The sequence below is a fragment of the Gorilla gorilla genome, chromosome 12, assembly GCF_029281585.2.
Source record: "Gorilla gorilla gorilla isolate KB3781 chromosome 12, NHGRI_mGorGor1-v2.1_pri, whole genome shotgun sequence".
NCBI lineage: Eukaryota > Metazoa > Chordata > Mammalia > Primates > Hominidae > Gorilla > Gorilla gorilla.
Window position 1 is genome coordinate 58,493,450 of NC_073236.2, and position 23,094 is coordinate 58,516,543.

The 23,094-nt window shown below is 33.6% G+C and overlaps 1 pseudogene; it reads left to right on the forward strand.

Annotated features, from left to right (window-relative positions):
* The window catches only part of LOC101140830 (ankyrin repeat domain-containing protein 11-like), a 200,003-nt pseudogene that overhangs the window by 124,076 nt on the left and 52,833 nt on the right, over positions 1-23,094 (forward strand).

Genomic DNA, 23,094 nt, shown 5'->3' on the forward strand with positions numbered 1-23,094 from the left:
CCTAATGTTAAATGACGAGTTAATGGGTGCAGCACACCAACATGGCACATGCATACATATGTAACTAACCTGCACATTGTGCACATGTACCCTAAACCTTAAAGTGTAATAAAAAAAATAATAACACTGGTTTTCAGAATGTATCATTCTCTTAAATCATGTGAAGGACAAAATGTGAAGTTATAAACTGTTGTTAAAATAATACTAGCTATTACAATTACCCGTGTATTTACCTGTCCTGAGATGTTAATTTTTTTTTAAATTTTACTTTTAAGTTTTGGGATACATGCGCAGAAGGCACTGGTTATATAGGTATACATGTGCCATGGTGGTTTGCTGCAACTATCAACCCATCATCTGGGTTTTAAGCCCCACATGCATTAGGTATTTGTCCTAATGCTCTCCCTCCCCTTGTTCCCCTCCCCCTGACAGGCCCCTGTGTATGATGTTCCCCTCCCTGTGTCCACGTGTTCTCATTCTTCAATGAGCAATTGTGAATGAGAGAACTCTCACCTATGAGTGAGTACGTGTGGTGTTTGGTTTTCTGTTCCTCTGTTAGTTTGCTGAGAATGATGGCTTCTAGCCTCATCCATGTCCCTGCAAAGGACATGATCTCATTCTTTTTGATGGCTGCATGGTATTCTATGGTGTATATGTGCCACACTTTTTTATCCAGTCTATCATTGATGAACATTTGGGTTGGTTCCAAGTCTTTGCTATTGTAAATAGTGCTGCAATAAACATATGTGTGCATGTGTCTTTATAGAATGATTTATAATCCTTTGGGTATATACCCAGTAATGGGATTTCTGGGTCAAATGGTATTTCTGGTTCTCGATCCTACAGGAATCACCACACTATCTCCCACAATGGTTGAACTAATTTGCAATCCCATTAAACAGTGTAAAGCATTCCTATTTCTCTACAGCCTCGCCAGCATCTGTTGTTTCCTGACTTTTTAATAACCGTCATTCTAACTGGCGTGAGATGTATCTCACTGTGGTTTTGATTTGCATTTGTCTAATGACCAGTTATGAAGAGCTTTTTTTCATATGCTTGTTGGCCGTATAAATGTCTTCTTCTGAGAAGTGTCTCTTCATATCCTTCACTCACTTTTTGATGGTTTTTTTTTCTTGTAAATTTGTTTAAGTTCCTTGTACATACTGGATATTAGTCCTCTGACAGATGAGTAGACTGCAACAATTTTCTCCCATTATGTAGGTTGCCTGTTCACTCTGATAATAGTTTCTTTTGCTGTACTGATGCTCTTTAGTTTACTTAGATCCCATTTGTCAATTTTGGCTTTTGTTGCAATTGCTTTTGGTGTTTCAGTCATGAAATCTTTGCCCGTGCCTATGTCCTGAATAGTACTGCCTAGGTGTTCTTCTAGGGATTTTATGGTTTGGGTTTTACATTTAAGTATTTAATTGATCTTGAATTAATTTTTGTATAAGGTATAAGGAAGGGGCCCAGTTTCTGTTTTCTGCATATGGCTAGCCAGTTTTCTCTATACCACTTATTAAATAGGGAATTCTTTCCCCATTGCTTGTTTTTGTCAGGTTTGTTGAAGATCAGATGGTTGTAGATGTTTGGGGATATTTCTAAGGTCTCTATTCTGTTCCATTGGTCTATATATTTGTTTTGGTATCAGTACCATGCTGTTTTGGTTACTGTAGCCTTGTAGTATAGTTTGAAGTCAGGCAGCATGATGCCTCCAGGTCTGTTCTTTTTGCTTAGGATTGTCTTGGCTATAGGGGATCTTTTTTAGTTCCATATGAAATGTAAAGTAGTTTTTTCAAACTTTGCAAAGGAAGTCATTTGTAGCTTGATGGGAATAGCATGAATCTATAAATTACTTTGGGCAATATGGTCATTTTCACGATATTGATTCTTCCTATCCATGAGCATGGAATTTTTTTTTCCATTTGTTTGTGTCCTCTCTTATTTCCTTGAGCACTGATTTGTAGGTATTCTTGAAGAGGTCCCTCACATCCCTTGTAAGTTGGATTCCTAGGTATTTTATTCCCTTTGTAGCAATTGTGAATGAGAGTTCACTCATGATTTGGATCTCTGCTTGTCTCTTGTTGGTGTAGGAATGCTTGTGATTTTTGCACACTGATTTTGTATCTGAGACTTTGCTGATGTTGCTTATCAGCTTAAGGAGATTGGGAGCTGAGATGATGGGGTTTTCTAAATATACAATCATGTCATCTACAAACAGAGACAATTTGACTTCCTCCCTTCCTATTTGAGTACCTGTTGTTTCTTTCTCTTGCCTGATTGCTCTGGCCAGAACTTCCAATACTATGTTGAATGGGAGTGGTGAGAGTGGGCATCCTTGTCTTGTGCCGGTTTTCAAAGAGAATTTCTTAACATAGCTTTCAGTTATTATCTATTGTTCTTTCATTTCACCCTACAGGATTTCCTTAAACATTTCTTACAGGGGTGCTCTAGTAGTAAAGAAATTCCTTAGCCCTTTATTTATCTGGGAACATCTCAATTTCTCCTTCACATTTGAAGGACAATTTTGTCAGATAGAGGATTCTTGGTTGATAGTTTTTAAACTTCTGTTTTAGCCTTTTGAATATATTGGTGCACAGTCTTATTGCTTCCAAAGTTTCTAATGAGAAATCTGCTAGTGATCTTATTGAGAGTCCATTGTATGTGATGAGTTGCTTCTCTCTTGCTCTTTTCAAGTTTTTGTTTTTGGCTTTGGATAGCTAGATGATAATGTGTCTTGGTGTGGATGTTTTTGAGTTCTTCTTACTTGAAGTTCATTGAGCTTTTTGGATGTTTATTTATGTCTTTCATCAAATGAGGAAGTTTGTAGCTATTGGTCTCTGTGCCCTTTCTCTCCTTGTCCTTCAAGAACAACAAAAATGTATGTGTTGGTCTATTTAATGCTGTTCCACAGGTCTCTTAGGCTCTGTTCGTTTTCATTCAATGTTTTCTTTCTTTTCCTCAGATTTAATAATTTTTATTTTTATTGTCCTATCTTTAAGTTTGATGATTTTTCCTTCGGTCTGCTGAAATCTGTCTTTGAATTGCTCTAGTGAATGCTTTATTATTGTACTTCTCAGCTCCAGAGTTTACTTTATTCTTTTTTGTAGGTTTCCTGTTTGTTACTGATGCTTCCATCAATTTTCTTCATACATATTTTTTACACTTCTCCACATCTTCCTTTATTTTCTTTGAGCATCTATAGGATAGTTGATTTAAAGTCTTTGTCTGATAGAAATACCATAGGTCTTTTTCAGGAATAGTTTCTGTTGATTTATTATACTTTTCCATTAAATGGGTCATATTTTTCTTTTTCTTTATATGCCTTGTGATTTTTTTTTTGTTTTAAACTGGACATTTGAATTTAATAATGTGATTAGTCTGGAAATCAGATTTGCCACCCTTCCCTGGAGTTTTTTGTTCTTTATTATTGTTTTGTATTTTTTAAAAAATTTTATTGTTGTAGACTGTGTTAGTAACAGGAATCATCCTAAGATGTAAAGTCAAATTGTTTTCGGATCTTTTCTGATCCTACACCTTGCCCTGGGGATGCATGATTACCATTTAATTTTTCTCACATATGTTGTGTTTTTTGAGTCTTTAAGGTTTGAGTTCCAAAAGGAGAAAAAGAGAAAAATGAAGACAGTGGAAAAAAATGATGAGGGTGAAAGAAAGGGCAGTGGCTCTTTAAATCCACTGGAAGTCATTTCAGCTGGAGAGGAAAGGACTTGCAGCAATAAGGGAGGTGCAACAGTGACCATTGCCTTTTTGCACCTCTCAGTTTAGAAGTATTAGTGATTGCAGCACAGATCTTCAATATTTGGAGGACAGGGTCCTTTCTGCCGCTTTGGCTCCTGCTAACTAAGTGCAAGCTGCTCCACATACAGTCGCATAGCTGTTTACCACGGCAGTAGGGGATGACTAGTTACTGCTGTGCTAAGAGCTGAAATTGACAAAAATTATCTGTAATTTCCCTTCTAAAACTCCCCTGGAAGTTGCAGTCCTTCAATAGACTCTGTAATTCTAAAATAGTTAAATCAGACAGATTCTGCCAGTGCAATTTTTCTCTAGGTGGGGAGACAGATTTCTGGTGCTTCCTCCTCCACCATCTTCCCAGAATTTTCCTCTTCACAGTAATTTTTACAGACTAATCCCTGCCCCATATTAAGGCATCTTCTCTTGTATCTCAATTTCATGCCTTTCTGTAATCATGGCAATGTACATTCTATTAACTATTTGATAATTAAGAAAAATATGATTTGCTCACCAGTATTATTGATTCAAAACTTTGTAGGCCATGTTAGGCTTGAATTGTCATGTAACTTTTCATATTAGATATTCAGATATTCTCCTTCACATTATTTCTTTAAAAAATTGCTGATAACCTGATTTATGTAACATATATCTCATTTCTAGTTTCTGTATTTACAGAGCTTCCCTTGCCCTTCCTTACATTCTAGTTTTCCAACTCCTGAATTTCTTTAGATTTCCAGTAACCACAGCCTCTTCCTCTCTCCATTAATGGGCCACAAGTCTCAATCATCTCTTTTTCTCATGGTCTACCTCTTGTTACAATCCCACTGTCACCAATACAAACCCAGAGAATAAACTAGATACAATATTCAATAGCATAATGAAGTCAAATACATTCAACAATTAAAATACTTTTAGTGTGAGGTTAATCAGAAGGTAAAGTGCTTCAATCCTGTATATATGTCCCTTTATATCCAATATGAAATGCACAAATGCATAAAACATTGATTAAAATAGAGTAATGTCAATATGCCCAGGTACTTCTGGCTCTAGTGTATCATAATCTACTCTATTGTTACTGCTCAGTAACTCAATGCTGAATTATCCCACCTGAAATCAAGAATATCTATGTAAACACATTCATGTTTGTTTTCCAAGATAGCTATGCAAGCTAGAAATAATGTGAACGTATATTATTGAACTTACTGGTTTTCTGCAGTTTTAATTTTATTCCTAAAACATGATCTTTCTTATCTTTTAAAATACGCTGAAGTGTTAGGAGATTCACTGTTGAAAGAGTTTTCATATAATGCTATTTGCCTTAATAGATGTTTGTTTTTTTCAACAGCTCTTTCATATCTGGTTGGGAATCTGCATGTTGTCTATGAGCATACAAGCACTCACTTCTCAATTTTGGTGACATTCTATTGTTTTAACCATTGTCAACTTTTTCCCTCTTTACACTCATTGACAGGAAGGACTGTGAGTGTTGTGACTTACATAGTTTTGCTTTCTTGGTTGCTTTGAATAGCGCCACCTGGAGACAAATGGTTTGCCAACACAAAGCATTAAACTTTATGTGTGAGAAGGTTAACTGCAGAATTATCACTAAAAATGAGGAGGGAACTGGCATATGATTTAGATGAAATGTTGAAAACACTAAAGGTGGTAGAGAATATTTTGAAAATGATATATTTTCTCTGCATGACACTAGATAACACACACAAAAAACCCCATAGGTAACCAAGTTCATAAATCTGCTATCTTTGCTGAGTTATATAACCAAAAGGACCAGAATCTCCCTATAGGATTAACAGTACTAAAAACAGCAAAAAATACAAAGTTGCCGTGACTTTATCAATTAAGTAGTTGTGATTTTTCTATACATTGAGAAATCACAGAGGTTCACTGCAAACATAAGTAATATTTATTTATGTTCAGAGCCTGGTTATGGCAATGCATCAAATAAGACAAATTTGCATTAGGTTTTTTTTTTCCCAAAGTATTCATTCTTGGCAATGTTTCTGTTTCATCTCTTTATGCACAGATTCTATGCACACATACCTATATTGTATAGAAATCCACAACATGACTGTCTTTTTATAGAACTATTTGAGTGAAGATCAAAGGCAAAGGAGATAGGCACACAACAGGTTTTGTATGTTTACAAAAGAAATAGAGAAAATTAGAGCAATGGTTAAATAGCACAGATTTAAAATAAAAATAATAATAATTTAGAGGTAAAATTATATGCTCTGTTTTTCCACTACTTTGTGAGAGGACTCTAGCTATCTGGATATCTGGTAGAAGCCTCATTTTATTAAAACATTCTGTATTTTTTGATATGTAATTAAATTGATATTACATCTTATTGGAACACAGTAAAATTCTGAATGAAAGGAGAACTAAAGTTACTGAGAAATCATTTTGATAGCAAGCTGGAAACAGGCAGGATGAGATAAAATGATTCAATACCTTTTATATAGGCCAGGATCCAAATTATTGCCTAGGAGAATCTTTCAGCTTTCTATTCGTGAAGGTATTTCTAACATGCTACCCTCTTAAGCTGCTTTCACTGTTAATAAAGGAAACATTATGGCGGAATTTATCGTGAATAAGGTAATAAAATTAGCTTATTTGATGATCCATCTATTATGTACTTTGGTGGTCAACTGAATTAGTTGAAAATTTGTGACTACATAAAAATCTGCACAAGGATATTTATGGCAGCTTTATTAATAATTGCAAAAGCTTGGGCAACCAAGATATTCTTTAGTAGGTGAATGGACAAACTGTGGTACATCCAGACGATGGAATAGTATTCAGCACTAAAACCAAATTGAGCTATAGAGCCACAAAAAGACATTGCAAACCTTTAAATGCATATTACCAAGTGAAAAACCCCAATCTAAAAAGGCTACTCATGATACGATTCCAAGTATCTGACATTCTGGAAATGACAAAACTATGGAGACAGTGGTTACCAGGGGTTAGGGGAGAGGGAGAGACAAATAGGCACAGCACAGAAAATTGTTAAGGCAGCGAAAGTAGTCTGTAGGACACTAAAATGATGGATACATATGATTATACATTTGTCCAAACCCACAGAATTTTCAACACTAAGAATGAACTCTAATGTAAACTATGGCTTTTGGTGATAATAAATCAAGGTAGGTTCATCAATTGTAACAAATGCCTCCCTCTGGAAGGGGATGTTGATAAGAAAGGAGGCAATACATGTGTGGGGACAGGAGTTATTTGAAATAACTACACATTCCTCTTAATTTTGCTGTAAAATTAAAACTTAAAAAATAAAACCTTTAAAAGATTAGATATCTTCTTTCTGGGTAGTTTCAAAAAATGTATCTGCTTAGGTTCTTGGTGACATTTTTGAATAGAAGAACTTTTGATTTTTGGCACTATTATTATTTTAATAAGAGTTGGTGTTAAGTTTCTGCTGTTCATACAGAAACAATTCAGAGGATTTTCATTTTTACTATGATATAAAATATTACAAATTACTTTCTATTTCCTTCTCTCTTTAAAAGTTAAATATAACTGAGCTGTGACATAATGTGATTCTGGTATCTTTTTATTGGTATATTTTAACCTCCATTCAATATCTTTTGAAGTAAGAGAATACTATGTTGAGTAATGACAACAGATATGAGAACAGAGAGGAAACGAGTCTTCTGATGAAAACAGAAACTTGAGGTTCTCAACTTTCAGTGTTCATTAGTATCACTAAGGAACTTTTAAAAAAAGCTGATTTCCATTCCCAAAATTTTGATGCAATTGACCTGAGGTAGGAGGGGCCTGAGCATTTGTAATTTTTTATTCTAAATTATTTCCACTGATTGTAATGAGTATTCAGGGTTGAAGATATCAGGTTTTATATTTTTTAAGAAATTCAGATATTTTATTTAGTTCATAAAAATACTGAATTCAAGTTGTCTTTCATAATTCTTAACTTTATTAGTACTTATATTATGGATTTTATTTCATTTCTGATCTTAAGCATTCCTACTCTTTTTCTTTGGTTCCACATATAAAGTACTAATAATCAATGTTATTGATTGAAGAAAAACATAGTGTTGGAAGTATGTATCTTTTCTACTTAAAAAACATGTATTTTTATTAATTTCATTCTTTCTCTTAATTCTCTCTGTCTTTTTAGTTTTTTACGCTTGTATATTTTTATAAACAATTTTTAGTTGCTTATTGTATTCTTTTTATTTTCATAAGTTCCAAGTTCCTATAGCTTTTGTTTTTTCTTGTGTGATAAAGACATTTGAGTCTTAAATTTATTTCGAGTTCAGCTTGTTTTTTTCCATAAATTTTGTGTTAATGTGTCTCTGTTGCTTTACAATCGTTTTGTGGTTTCAGTTTGTATTTATTTTAAATTTCAATTAAGTACTTTTGCAAGTATTTATTTTCAAATAAAGATTTTTTGATAAGTTTTCACAATTTATTTTAATTTTCTTGTGTTATATAAAGACTGTAGTATGTAAATTAAATACACTTTCTTAAAATTTTATTGATTTTTGTTGATGTTCCATGGACACATTTAAAAAATAAAGAACATACTTGTTCTCCATTTCAAGTATTAAAATTTCTACGTATTTCTATTGACTTGATTTTGAAAATTAATTATATTATTTAAATTCTGAAAGCACACGTTTTTTTCCTGGAGCTGATTTTAAAGGCAAAATTCCTCTTTTAATCATCAATACTATATTCTAAAGGTTGTTGCTTTATATGTGAACATATTTTTTTCCGTTCTTCTTTCTCTTTGATTAGAGCCAGTACAGAGTAGTCCTTAGTTTTTAAAATTGATTTTGTGCCCGTAACTCCACTGAAGTTTTATAATTTATCTGTAGATTCAATTCAAATTTTTAAAGATTAAATATATCATCTGTAATGACAGCATTTTTGCTCTTTTAATCCTCCAATGTTATGTTTTTCTTTAAATTTATTTGACAGGTCCTCTATGTTCTCATTACTACCTATTTCCCTTACTTAAAAAGAATATATCAACAGGTTTTTAAAAATTACTTGTGAGTTTGCTTGAGGCTTTGTGTTAGCATCCCTCAGTGCCTACTCTTTAAGCAAGTACATTTAATTTATAATTCAGGACAGTTTATTCTTTTATTTATATTTGTATTTTTTCAAATTATTTAAGTGAATTTTCAAAAATGATATTTGGTTACCTGCTGACAGTTTAACCTTGGCTTATGTCTCCAGGCACATTTGTAGTAAATACAGTTTGTTTTTGAAAGACATGACTAATAATACATATATCTCTTGCATCTGGGTGCCCGTTTCTACTTATTTATTTCTGCTGGTACTCACTCATGTTTTCTTTTTATCTTCATATGTCTGATTATCATTTATTGTGTTAGCTTTTAGGTATGAAAAATAATTTGGGCAAATACATTGCGTCTTAGTTGACTTTACCTTCCCTTGCTTTTTCCATGTTTCAGAAGACATACATAATGAAAAATCATTTTAGTTATATTTGAGGACTTGAGGTTTTTGCTATGCAGATGACACGAAACTGGTCAGAAAGTCATGTTGTGGTTGATTTATTTCAATTTCCTTTAAATTTTTGAGTAGCGTTTTGGGGACTGAACCTAAAGAATAATGTATACAAATACCCGTGTAATTACATGTGCTCTGACTTTTGTCCCTTAAGTCCTAGTCAGGTATCAAAACCACAAACTAGCTTCTCAGCTTTATTTCCTAGATTCTCAAATACCCTCAAGGAGAGGTAGCCCCATATGTTGGCGTACTTCTGGGATCCAGTTCTCTCATGAACATGTTCTCAGTAATTGATCATTATTCTGTTAAATATATCAGAAAAAAAATCAATAATATTTTATTGAGCTTTTAAAAAATTATCATCATCTGGAAAGATGGCATCTTATTATTATTATTACAATAGCAACACCACCATTACCATTACCATTATCATCATCATTTTATTCAGATTGTTATCTCTCTCCTACAGAAATTTTATGTTTCTGGGAGCCACATAATCTGAGTATACATTTTTTTCTTTATAGCTGGCTTTAAGTCTCTTTGAGTACATTGTCTTATGTGCATTTATAGGTGGCACAGGTCTAATGGCAGAAGTTCCCGTACCAGAGGCAATACTGACAACGGTATAAGTGTCTTGGTCTCTACCACTGTTAGCAGCTCTATTATTACGTGGCAAGTGGTCAGTGAATTGTCAAACCAGAAGAAAGAACTGTCTTAAGGGACTAAGTCACAAAGAACATGAGCGGTTTTGATATTTTACCCATCACCCTGAAAGCTAAACTGACATATTCTTGAATGACTGTAGAACCTGTAAAAACATTTTGATCAATAGCTAGGAAGAAACTAATTTAAAAATAATTTTATACTTTATGTACATATATAATTTTTTATTTGTAAGATTTCAATATGAGACACAATTTTCTTTCAGTTTTATCTGTGTTATTGAATAGGTGTTCTTACTGATAATGTCAGGACATTATGTTTCATTTTCGAAGACAAGTTTCATATGCTTCTCCTTTTCCCACCAGCATCAGTGCCAGAATATTATTTTCTCATTAATATTTTCTTGAGTACTTCTTTTGATTAATCATTACTATTCCAAACATATGTGCATAGGACCTGCCCTAGAATGCTTGAAGAATTAACTACCACAAGAAATGGATGCAACTTTTACTCACGAGCACACTGAGTTCCACACAGGAAGTAGCAACCTAGACGGGTATAGCTTACTAATGGTGAACAATCAATGTATTATTATTATTATCAATGCAATTTTACATAGAAGATACTTTGAGATGTATTCCCTAGTGCAAAGATTCCTGACACTCTGCAAGTTAGGCAATCTACTTAACCTGTGCATCAGTTTCCTGATCTATAAACTAGAGATAATAATTATACCTGTATTTTACGATATGAGAATTAAATGAGTTAGTAGACATGAATGTTAGAGGAGTACCTGGCAATAAATAGTTGCTATTTCCAAGGTGTTGAAAGCAGAATTTAGGTAATAAATAGCTCTACAAGGATTCATTCCATTTCTTTTGCAGGACAGTAGAGCATTATTATTCTAAAACTCTTCCTAGAACTTGAAAGCCCAGAAATCTTTTCAATATCATCTGACTCACCCATCCCTACCACATGGTAAGTACTTGCTTGGCCAAAGAAAAGTGGTTTCTTCTAAATCTCAGCTGTGAGCTTCCTTATCCCCATCTGGTCCCTCTCTCTCTTTGTTTTTTTTTTCACCTCTTTGACATCATGACATTAAAAACATGAGTCACATCTACAGTAAATGGTCAATTAATGACACTAGAAGATTGTAACTGACCAGCAAAACCGGTCCTTCTTATCTTAGTCTGTTTTACTTCAGTATTTTTCAGAGTACTTGCTGCCACCCATTAGTAGGTTACAAAACAACTTAGTGTATCACAATTATCATTTAAATAATAAAATCAATTTATAAATTAATAAAATAGAGATGATGACATATTGTAAAATTAAATATAATTTTATTACATTCTTATTTGTATGTGTGTGAGGGGAGATTTTTTTTTACATTATAGAATAAAAAACTTTTATTATGACTTACAATCAAGAAATTGAAAAGCACTACTTTATTTTATTTCTAGCATACCATAAAGAATAAAGAATAAATTTGTTTTTCATTAATAAAGAAAAAAAAACGAGAAAAAGTAATTACCTAAGTCTTAATTCTGGCCTTAAGGAAGCTGTTTTTCAGTGCCTTAAAAGGAGAGAAGCAGAGAAGATACTCATGATTATGACCTCACTGACACTGCTCAAAGAACCAGAGGATCTTTACACTTATAAACATGTCCTCAGATTGAAGATTTAAAAACATCTATTTAATAAACTCTTCATAAATAGTGACAATACTCAAGACTTGCTTCATAGCAGCAATTTGGTCTTTCAAGTCTACTGATACCCTCTAATCTCCCCTGACACCACCTTTCAGTTTGAAACATCTTGAGCTAAGGAAGATACACTACAGTGAATTGTGCATCCCACTGCTCTATAATGTAATATTATTTATATTAACATTATTAGTATAACATACACTAATTTTGGCAAAATATCATGAAAATCTAATACAATTATATAGTACATATGTGGGTAGAGGAGGACACTTCCAGCAAATCATAGCCCACCTGAAAACTGCTGATTTAATGGAAAAAAAAGTCCCATGAAAAGTAATCATGGTAATTTAAGATGAAAATTATCATGATGGTAATTTAAGTTGAAAATTATCATGTCAAGTTAGTGTTTATAAAACAGGAAAAGAGATGATCTGATGTAGGCATATCAGAAAATGTAAGAATCTGATGATCTGATATAGGCATGTCATAGAAATATAAGAATCATTACACAGCTATAATAAATGTAATCTTCAATATGTAAACGGAGAGGAAGGATCTATACCAAGTGCTTATGTGTGCCAGTTGATTTGTTGGAATAGTTTTAGTTGGAAATTATAAAATGGATATAAAAATACTAACAAACCCAAGTCTCAATAAACTACAAATTGCAGATGTTATACCCAATTTTAGATTTGTCAACTCCGACTTCATTTTTCACATTCTTCCACTCCACAATTGAAAAAAAAAAGATTTTAAAAAGTTATAGACCAGGAAGTGGAAATTGAAAACAAACCCACCACTTAGAATGAATCTGTATATGTGTAAAAGAGGCAAATAACAATAACAGAAAAAAAAAAAAAACCTCATTTATCCCACAGAGGTATTACAAGCAGAAGGATGTAGCATTAAATAGTGGCTTTGAATGGCATCCGGTCTCTAGGCCAAAATATTGTGAAAACCAAAAAGTTTAGAACTTTTTTTTTTCAAGACAGGGTCCCACTCTGGTTGCCCAGGCTGAAGTGCAGTGGTGTTATCTTGGCTCAGTGAAGCCTCAACCTCCCCAGGCTCAGGTGATTCTCCTACTTCTGCCTTCTGAGTACCTGGGACCCCAGACTCATGCCCGCATGCCCAGCTAATTTTTTTTTGTATTTTTATTAGAGATGGGGTTTCAGCATGTTGCCCAGGCTGGTCTCAAACTCCTGGACTCAAGCAATCTGCCTGCCTTGGTTGCCCTGAGTGCTGGGATTATAGGTATGAGCCACTGTGCCCGGCCCCATCTTCAGAATTTTGTTGTCTGATTTATTATTAAACACTGATGGGAAAAGATGAAAAATTTAATGGGTAGCTACAAAAATAAGAGATGTGCCAATGGTGGTCAGATTTGGAAAAGGAAAACAGAAATCTTTAAGCCTGACAATGGTTTCTGTGGGTAAAAATAAATGGTAGGTTTATTACATGAAATATTCAAATATTATAGTAAAGACTGTCAGCTGATCTTCTATGTGCACTGGGAAGAACATAGATAATATTTGGCCAAGATAATTAATTTATTAAAAATGCATTTTAGAACAAACATTTCAGTGCTAGTAAGGAAGGTAAAATATATGTGAAAGAGGACATTTGAAGGCTTAGTTTGCTGCCAAAAGGTAGATGAATTTGGACATAGCAGGAAAATAATATCTATTCAGTACAGTTGTCCCTCAGTATGCATAAGTGATTGGTTCCAGAATCCCCTCTGGATACTAAAATCCATAGGTGCTCAAGTGTCTTATATACAATGGTGTATTAATCGCATTTAAAAATAACCTATGCATATCCTTGTGTATACTTTAAATCATCTCTAGATTATTTTAATGCTTAACACCATGTAAATATTATGTAAATAGTTGTTGTACTGTATTGTTTGGGGGATAATTACAAGAAAAAAGTCTACACATGTTCAGTATAAACACAATCCTCCATTTTTTTCCTGAATATTTTTTGATCTGCAGTTGGTTGAATCCACTGATGTAGAACCCAGAGATTCAAAAAAACAACTGCAGCTATTATATATCAGGCTATTACATGCATTATCTTGCATTTAACTACAACAGGTTTTGCTAGAATTATTTATTACATATTGTATATGAGAAAACTAAGCCTCCAAGAGGCTAGATAAATTAGATAAGCTTGTAAAGCTACCAGGTGGCAGAATCAGGATTTGAAGCTGGTTTTACTTTTTACTATACCATTTGCTTCTCATTTCCACCAACAAATTACTTGACTTTTCCAATAACAAGAATAATTAACTAGTAGTAGAACTTTTATACTAGGTAATGGAAGTTATTTTTATGTTGAGAAAATGTATTTTGCCTAGTGTCATCAGTAAGATGCCTATAAGCTGATATATAAAGTCAACTATTTATTGTAAATGAGGGTCTTCTCTATTCACTTGAATTACAATAAGGTAACAAGATTTCTGCAGCCTGCAACTCATCCATTTCTGGTTATTTATAAACGTTGTAACGGAATTATCATCAAATTGCTTTTCTTTTCCAACTCGACCCATTTGACTTGTTCCCTTTGCTTGAATTGTAGGAAAAATAATTTAGTAAATGCTAATGAATTCTAAATTTGCATGAATCATCTCCCTATGTGATTTATAATCCTGAATTAAGTATATCTCAAAATACCAATGTGCAAAGAAAGTCTATTATATGGGTAGGCATAATTCTAATAATCATGCAATTTATAAGCTAAAAAAAGAAGACTAGATTACCTCAAGCCACTCAGAAATGAGACTTTTCATTCAATTTTTACCTTTTTATCAGTCTGCCAATTAGAGAAGTATATTTCCATCTTGTATTATTTTAGCATTACATTAATGTTGGTTGAGTAATTAGGTTCCTTCACAAAATTTGCTTAATTTTTACACTAATAAAAACATAAGTACATATGAATTCACTAATTTATTTATTTATACAGTTAATAGTATATTTTTATGATGGCTTAATAAATGCCAAGCACTATTTTAAAATCTAAAAATAAAACACTGAATAAGAAAGTATATGTGTGTGTGTGTGTATTCTCTCAAAGAACTTGCAACCTATGAAGAGAAGAGATCAGATAAATAAGCAAATAACACACATAAGAGATCAGATAAATAAGGAAATAACAAACATGACATTTTTTGCTATATTAAGAAAAGAAATCATAGTGGAAAAAATTGCAGGTGGGTACTATATTTTTTGTTTCTTTCTAACGGTGTGATTAGAATACTTTTCGCTGACATTTAAACTGAAATCTATAAAAGAAGAACCAGATCTTAATTTTGCAAGAAAAACTTGTTAATGAAGAATGCTGTATCCAGCACAGATATCCCTCAGAAATGAAGAACTAAAGTCTTTTCTAGACAAGCAAATGCTGAGGAAATTCATTGCTACTATACGTGTTCTACAAGAAATTCTAAAGGGAGTTCTGAAAATTGAAAGAAAAAGATGCTAATATGATGGCTATACTAATATTGTGATAATAGTGTGTAAACCACTTATATATTTAGTAAGAAAACTTAAATAAAAATCTAGTAAAATAATAATTATTACAACAATTTGTTATAAAATAGGCAATATAAAATGTAAATTGTGAAAAAAATTCAAAATATTTGCAGAGAATAAAGTTAGTATATACAGGGCTTTTTTGTCTCCTTTTTTCTTCTGTTTATTTTATTTTATTTTATTTTATTTTATTTTATTTTATTTTATTTTATTTTGTTTTTGAGACGAAGTCTTGCTCTGTCACCAGGCTGGAGTGCAGTGGTGCAATCTCGGCTCACTGCAACCTCTGCCTCCCGGGTTCAAGTGAGTCTCCCGCCTCAGCCTCGTAAGTAGCTGGGACTACATGTAGGCATGCACCACCATGTCCGGCTAGTTTTTGTATTTTTAGTAGCGACAGGGTTTCATCGTGTTAGCCAGGATGGTCTTGATCTCCTGAGGTGGGTGATCCACCCACCTCAGCCTTCCAAAGTGCTGGGATTACAGGCGTGAGCCACTGCACCTGGTCTTTTCTTCTTTTTTTGTAATCAAAGTTAAGTTGGTATCAGTTTTAAACAAATTATTATAACAATAGGATATTTTCTGTAAGCCTCCTGAAAACCACAAAACAAAAACCTCTAATAGATACACTAAAAATAAATAGCAACAAAGTAGCAGAGGAAATAACTTAATCACAAAGGAAGACAGTAAGAAATGAAAAAAGTAAGAGAAGAGCTACAACACAACCAGAAAACAAGAAACAAAATAGCAGTAGTAAGTCCTTACCTATCAATAATATCAATTGTAAATTGACTAGATTATCCAATTAAAAGACATAGAGTGGTTGAAATGATAAAAATCAGACCCAACGTAATGCTGCCTACAAGAAATTTGCTTCACCTATGAAGAAATATATAGACTGAATGTGAGGGATGGAAAAAGATATTCTATGCAAATGGAACCAGAAAAAGCAGAAGTAGCTATAATTATATCAGATAACAAAGATTTTCAGTAAAAAACTAAAAAGAGATAAAGAAGGTTTTTATGTAATGATAAATGTGGCAATTCAGCAAGACGATATAACAATAGTCAATATATATCGACCCAACACTGGATAACCCCAAAATATAAAGCAGTCTCAGTAGATCTAAAGGAAGGAAAAGACTACAACACAATAGTAGGGGACTTCAACATGCCACTTTTAGCAATGGACAGATCATGCAGGCAGAAAATCAACAATAAAACATGAGAGTTAAATAACACTATGGACCAAATAGACCTTAACAGACATTTATAAAACATTACATCTTATTGCAGTGGAATATACATTCTTTTCATCAACACATAAAACATTATCCAGGATAGATAATATGTTAAGTCAAAAAACTAGTCTCAACAAATTAAAAAAGTCAATAACATGTCAAGTTTCTGATCACAGTAGAATAAAACGAGAAATCAATAACAAGAGAACCTTTGGACACTGTACAAATACATATAAATTAAACAACATGCTCCAGAATGACCAATGAATCAATGAAGACATTAAGAAAATAATTTTAAAAATTTGTGAAATAAAAATGGAATTATAATATACCACTAAGGGACAGAGCAAAAGTAGTACTATATAGTAATAAATGTTTACATCAGTAAAAAAAGACTTTGGGCAAACAATCTAGCAGTACTCGTTAAGGAAATACAAAAGCAACAATGAACCAAACTCAAAATTAATAGAAGGGAAAGAAGTCCGAAGATCAGAACAGAAATAAGTTAAGTTAAGATAAAAGAACAATACAAAAGAGCAATAAAACAAAAAGTTTTTTGAAAAGATAAGACCAACACACCTTTAGCTAGAATAAAAAAATGAAAAAGATGCAAATAGATAAATTCAGATATGCATAAAAACACTACAAGTGATAACACAGAAATACAAAGAATCACTAGAGACTATAATGAACAACTATATGCCAACAAACTGGAAAACCTAGAAGAAATAGATAAATTCCTGGACACATACAACCTATTAGGATTGAATCATGAAAATATGGAAAATCCAAACAGATTAATAATAAGATCAAAGCAGTAATAAAAGGCACCCAATCAAAGAAAAGCCCAGGACCTGATGGGTTCACTGCTAAATTCCACCAAAAAAAAAAAAAAAAGCTGGAGACAGCACACTGACTTCACACTATTCTACAAGGATGCAGAAACAAAAAAGAACATAGTAGTGGTACAGAAGCAGACAAATACACCAACGGAACAGGTTACAGAACACATAAATAAAGCCACACACCTACCACCATCTGATCTTGGACAAAGTAGACAATAGCAAGCAATGGGGAAAAGAAATCCTATTCAATAAATGGTGCTAGGATAACTGGCTAGCCATATGCAGAAGATTGAACCAGGACCCCTTCCTTTCACCATGTACAAAATTCAACTCAAGATGGATAAAAAAGCTAAATGTAAAACCTAAAACTAAATGTAAAAGACCTAAAAAAACATAGGAAACATCATTCTGGACATAGGCCTTGGCAAATAGTTCATGATAAAGACTCCAAAAACAATTGCAACCGACATGAAAATTGACAAGTGGGACCTAATTAAACTAAAGAGCTTACTAAAGAGCTTTAGTTTGTATAACAAGAGAAACTAGTAGTGGAGTAAACAGACAACCAACAGAATGGAAGAAAATACTCACAAGCAATGCATCCAACAAAGGCCTAATATACAGAATCTATAAGGAACTTAAACATATCAACAGCCAAAAACCAAACAACCTGATTTAAAGACGGGCAAAGGGCGTGAACAGACACTTCTCAACAGAAGACATACATGCAGCTAAAAAGCGTATAAAAAAATGCTTGACATCACTAATCATTAGAGAAATGCAAATCAAAACCATCATGAGATGCCATCTCACACTAGTCAGAATGGCTATCACTGAAAATTAAAAAAAAAAAACATGTTGACAAAGTTGTGGAGAAAGGTAACACACATATGTTGTTAGTGTGAATGTAAATTAATTCAGCCACTGTGCAAAGATGCTTAGAGATTTCTCAAAGAACTTAAAACAAAACTCCCACTTGACCTAGCAATCCCATTGTTGGGTATATACCCAAAGGAATGTGAATTGTTCCATCATAAGCCTACATGCACGAGTATGCTCATTGCAGCACTTTTCACAATAGCAAAGACATGGAATCAACCTAGATGCCCATAAGTGGTGGACAGAATAAAGAAAATGTTGATACATATACACCACTGAATACCAAGCAGCCATAACAAAGAATGAAATTATGTCCTTTGCAGCAGCATGGGTGTAGCTGGAGGCCATTATCCTAAAGGAATTAATGCAAGAACAGAAAACTATGTTTTCTGCATGTTCTCACACACAAGTGGGAGTTAAACTTTGAGTACACGTGGACACAAAGAGGGGAAAAATAGACACCAGAGTTTCTTGAGGGTGGAGTTTGGGAGAAGGGTGAGAAAAAAAAAACTACCTTACAGGTTCTATGCTCACTACCTGGGTGACAAAATAAATCATACACCAAACCCTAGTGACATGCAATTTACCTAGGTAACAAACTTGTGCATGTATCACCCTGAACCTAAAATAAAAGTTGGAGTAAAAAACATCATTCACCATTATCAATTGGGATTCATTTCAGGGATGTAAAGATGGTTCAACATATGCAAATCAATAAACGTGATACATCACATGAACAGAATCAAAGACAAATACCCTATGTCATCTCAATAGATGCTGAAAAAGCATTTGATAAAATTCGTTATTCCACCATGATAATAACTCTTAATAAAGTAAGTATAGAAGTATCATATCTCAAGGCCAGTTGCGGTGGCTCACACCTGTAATCCCAGCACTTTGGGAGGCTGAGGCGGGCAGATAACCTGAGGTTGAGAGTTCGAGACCAGCCTGACCAACATGGAGAAACACTGTCTCTACTAAAAATACAAAATTAGCCAGGTGTGGTGGCACATGCCTGTAATCCCAGCTACTCGGGAGGCTGAGGCAGGAGAATTGCTTGAACCCAGGAGGTGGAGGTTGTGGTGAGTCGAGATCACACCATTGCACTTCAGCCTGGGCAACAAGAGCGAAACTCCATCTCAAAAAAAAAAAAAAAAGAAGTATCATATCTAAAAATAATAAGTCACATATGACAAAACCACAGGCAATATCATACTGAATGGGGAAAAATTGAAAGTCTTTTATTCGTTAATAACTTGACAAGGATGCCCACTTTCACCACTTTTATTCAATGTAGTTCTGAAAGTCCCAGCCAGAGCACTTAGGCAAAAGAAACATATAAAAGTCATCCAAATTAGAAAGAAAAGTGTCAAATCATCTTTTGTGGCAGATGACATAATCTTATATTTAGAAAAACCTATCAACACCAAAAAAAAAAAAGTAAAGCCAACCTCTAACTGGTAAAAAATAAATAGTAAATTTGAAGAATAAAAAATCAACATAAAAAAATCAATCATATTTTTCTAAGTATATGTGAGAACACGCAGAAAACATAGTTTTCTGGTTTTTTATTTTACAAAAATGATATTAATTTTTCCAATATGCTAATAGTGATCAGTTTGAAAAAGAAATTCAGAAACCAATTACATTTATAATAGCTACAAAAATAAGAATAAAATACCTGTAATAGCTTCAACCAAAGGAGTGAAAGATCTCTATAATAAAACAATCTCAATGAAAGAAACTGAACAGGACACAAATGAATGGAATTATATCTCATGCTCATGGACTGGAAAAATTAATATTATTAAAATGTCCATATTACTCAAAACAGTCAACAGATTCATTGCAATTTCTATATGAAAATAACAATGACATTCTACACAGAAATAGAAAAAAATTCTAAAATTAGTATGTAACTAAAAAAAAAAAAAAAAAAGAACAGATAGAAATCAATCCTGAGTAGAAAGAACAAAGCTGGAGGTATCTCATTACCTGGCTTCACATTGTACTACAAAGCTGTAAAAACCATGATACTGGCATTAAAACAGATGCATAGACCAGTGGAACAGAATGGAGAACCCAAAAATAAATCCATTCATTTACAGCCAACTTATTTTTGATAAAGGTGTCAAGAATATACATTGGGGAAAAGATAATTCTCTTTAATAAATGTTGCTGGGAAAACTGGATATCCATATGGAGAAGAATGAAACTAGATTTCTATCTTTCATTATATAAGCAAATTATTCAAAATTGGCCACATACTTAAATATAAGAACTTAAAATATGAAACTACTGAAAGAAAATACAGGGGAAAATCTATAGAACATTGCCAAATATTTTTTGAGTCAGACCACAAAAGCACAGGGGACAAAAGCATAAAATAGACAAAAGTAAGGCTTAATGCTTGCCAATTGATTTAATAAATACGTCATCCGAGTCTTCTTGAGAATACTTCTTTATATTATTAACGGTAGCTGTAATGATCATAAGAATCTTATAATTTCATTTGTCATTAAAGTCTTGTAGATCCTTGCTTTCTTTGTTCTCTCTCAGTAGGATCTGAATTCCAGAAATATACCAAAGAAAGCGAACTCTCATGACGGGAACATGCGTATAATTCACTAGATTCCATTTGTATAGATCAAAATAATTAACTTGATTGCTGCAGTAAACAGTTGGTCAATTCAGAACAGAAACGTATTATGTAATAATCAATTCATTTAAGGATACTACATGGATAAACTACATAAGTGCATACAGTTGAGTAGCGTGAAGTAGGTACTTCTTTGTGTGAAGGACTGATCATTACATTGTATGGCACTGGGTCTGCTAAGGTCAATTATCTGTCTGCACCCTGACACGGAAAACAAATGGTCTGCAGCTGATACTCTATTTTCTCGCTTGCTGTTGCAACCTTCTATTCACATTATCTACTGTGAGGACGGGTGAAATGAGTCAGTATAGGTTCAATGAAGTACATCCAAATAACCACAGATGAGTTATTCATCAACTAGGAACATAACTCTTTATTAGTTCCTATATTCTAAGTTTTCAGTATTCTGCCTCTTGCTTTCTTCACATATCTGCTCTGAGATAATGCATTCCTCAAGCAGTCTTTACTGATCATGCAAACAAGTGTTTAGTTTATTTAATATTCACTAAAAAGTGAACTCTCAGTATCTCTTTTTTTTTTTTTTGAGACAGTCTCATTCTCTCACCCAGGCTGGAGTGCAGTGGCAAGATCTCGGCTCACTGCAAGCTCCGCCTCCTGGGTTCATGCCATTCTCCTGCCTCAGCCTCCAGAGTAGCTGGGACTACAGGTGCCCACCACCACACCTGGCTAATTTTTTTGTATTTTTAGTAGAGACAGGGTTTCACCGTGTTATCCAGGATGGTCTCCATACCCTGACCTCGTGATCCGCCTGCCTTGGCCCTCAAAGTGCTGGGATTACAGGCGTGAGCCACCGTGCCCGGCCTCAATACCTTTTTATCAATGGTAGAGTAAGAATGAATTTATAAACTTTTCTCAATTTCTTAAATAATTAGAATGAAGAGACAATATCAGATAATGGAGACAGAATATTTTTGGAGTTGGTGATCTGAAACCCAGTTATGGCTGAGTCATTCTATTACTCTAGAAGATTCCTTTGCCCCTGCTTGGGTTACAATTTCTCCATTTGTTTGTTAAGTAAGAAACCTGACCTTATTAATATTAAGTTCCTATTACAGTTAGGGTAATTTAGTTTCAAGGTTTAGAAATTTGCTCTAACTAGTAAATGGGGAGTTTGCTTGAAGAAGATAGGGTTCTCAAGAGGAACTAAGTGTAAAAAGTAAAAATTTAATTCTGATTTTTCTTGGCTTTATTTTTCCTTACATATGCATTTTTTCTTAATGCATTTCTGTACATTACAGTTGAATTGCTATCCAATATCTTTGTTTTTGGTTTTGTATGGTCTTCCAGTTTCAACATCTATAGAGACCAAATACAATGTTTGTATTCTAAATACAAATGCCCAGAAGAGACAATGCCTTTCACTCAGCTGGAGTCCTTTGTGACATTCCAAATGGCCAGTCATCCTATGTCTAGGAGCCATGTGAGCTGATAAAGAATAGAATGGACAAATTGCATAACAGGGTAAAGACATCTCTTATAGTTGTGTGACACTATGTATAGTTTATACTGTTTTTCTACATGAATTGTTCTTTGTGTCAGGGCAAAATCCTGAAATAACCAAGGTTTCTTAGGCAACAAAGTAGCAGGAATTTGGATTGAAAGCCACATCAAGATAGGTTTATGTGTAGGGATTCTCACCAGAGATTATTTTCCCCTTCTGCTGACTGCAAGGATCAAGAGAAATATGCTTGCTTAGAAAAGTGATGCAATCTTTAGTTTCTTGGTTGGTTTTTTGTTGCTGTTGTTGTTGTTGTTTGTTTGTTTTTCTGGAGTGTTCCTTAGCATTTTCACCATAGCAAATCTGGGGATTTATCCCCCAGTTTCCATGCCTCATCCATTTGAGAAAGCATGAATTCAAGGTTTCTAAAGAAACTCATAGTCTGAGGGCTGACTTTGTCTTTTACTTACCTTTGAGAGTTATTAAATTCACTAAATTTTGGACTTTCTCACTTGTCTAGTTGTTTCAGCTTGGAAGTTTGTTCAGAGTCTCCAATAGGACATCATAGTAGAAAAATAAATTTAAGGCTATGGATTTAACTTTGAACAGCAAACACTTCTCTGTGAAATTTTAAGAATCTCATGCTCCCATAGTAGCCTTATAGAAACTAACAACTAACGAACATTGCCATTTATTAGTGTGCCATGGGTCTGGCACTGGCTTGGAAGTGTGAGATAAAAAGATCATGAAGTATTTCAAGGCTTTATAAAATTTTATAAAAATAAAGTCAATTTCCTAATACATAGAAAAGCCAA